This window comes from Athene cunicularia, assembly GCF_003259725.1.
Source record: "Athene cunicularia isolate RWA chromosome 12 unlocalized genomic scaffold, athCun1 chr12_part1, whole genome shotgun sequence".
Taxonomy (NCBI): domain Eukaryota; kingdom Metazoa; phylum Chordata; class Aves; order Strigiformes; family Strigidae; genus Athene; species Athene cunicularia.
In genome coordinates, this window is record NW_020799116.1 from 7,828,622 (window position 1) to 7,829,737 (window position 1,116).

The 1,116-nt window shown below is 57.8% G+C and overlaps 1 protein-coding gene across 4 annotated transcripts in view; it reads right to left on the reverse strand.

Annotated features, from left to right (window-relative positions):
* Positions 1-512, reverse strand: part of FAM19A4 (family with sequence similarity 19 member A4, C-C motif chemokine like) — an 80,873-nt gene extending 80,361 nt beyond the window's left edge. The window contains exon 1 of one of the 4 annotated variants that reach the window (XM_026857653.1): positions 493-512. The gene's annotated coding sequence lies outside the window, so the exon portion shown is untranslated. Of the gene's footprint in view, positions 1-29; positions 449-492 lie in introns of those variants that run through there. The other 3 variants (XM_026857651.1, XM_026857650.1, XM_026857655.1) reach the window with 3 other exon arrangements.
* Positions 513-1,116: the final 604 nt, after the last annotated feature.

Consider the following 1,116-nt stretch of genomic DNA (forward strand, 5'->3'; position numbering starts at 1 on the left):
CCAGCTCTGCCCCCCCCGCTCCCGCTTACCTGCCGGCCGGCTGGGCCGCGGGGGGCTGCGCTGGAGCGCGGCCGAGGCAGGAACACGCGTGTGTGGAAGGGGGGGGAAGCATCCACGGGAGAGCGGGGAGCGCACCCGGCTTTCAAGCTGCCAGGAGGATGCTCCGCGCAGACCTCCCCGCGCAGCGGCGCATCGCCCAAAGTGGCTTTGGAGCTCCCCCCCCGCTCCTCCTCTTCGGAGCCGGGGGGAGGAAGCACAGTGTTACGGCTTCTCTTTCTCTGCCACCTCCGCGGGGCTTCCCGCTCCCTCCCTCCGCTTCCCCCCCACACTCCACGGCTCCACCGCGCACGTTAAGTGCGGAGCTAAAGCGGTTTGGGCGAAGTGCCCTCTCCTCCGGGCAGCGAGGATGCTGCAGGGAGGTCGCACTGAGCAGATTGCAGAGCCGCACGCCCTGCTCCGCCTGGGCTTTTAACTGCCTAACAGAGCCCTAACCTTATTTCAGCATCCGAGTGGTCGCTGCGCAGCCGAGGGAAGAGAGAGGAGACGTTTCTCCAGCTGGAGTTTGCAGCATCTTTCGGAGACAGCCGCAACTTGAGAAGGGTGCAGAGAGTCAGGGTACAGCCTCCCCCCCGCCTTATCACATGGCTGGTCACTGCTGCCCCGCACACCGCCAGCCTGCGGGTTATCAATAAATGATCACCTTCAAAAATTTAGATTAAATGGAAAAAGTGAAAGATGGTGTTTCACTGGCTGCAAAGCTGCGGTCACTTTGCCAGGCTTTCCAGCAGCCACTGGGAAATGGAATCTGCTTCTTGCTCTGCCACTGACTTTCTCTACAACCTTTATCACCTCACTTCACACCCTCAATTTCTCCTGTAGCTCAGGTGCTTGCTTAAACAGTGATGAAATATGTGTTTCAGTAAGAGTCAGGCACTTAAACATCTATAGATATTAGTCCCCTTTCTGTGTGAGAGGGCAGTGTCTCACCATAAGTGACTGTAGAGCTCAGTGGTAGGCTGATCTTGGCACGTTCCCTAAATGCTGTCGTGATACAAATCATCATCATCCTGGACAGACATTCCTCAAACGGGAAGAACCACTGAAAATACGCCTCGT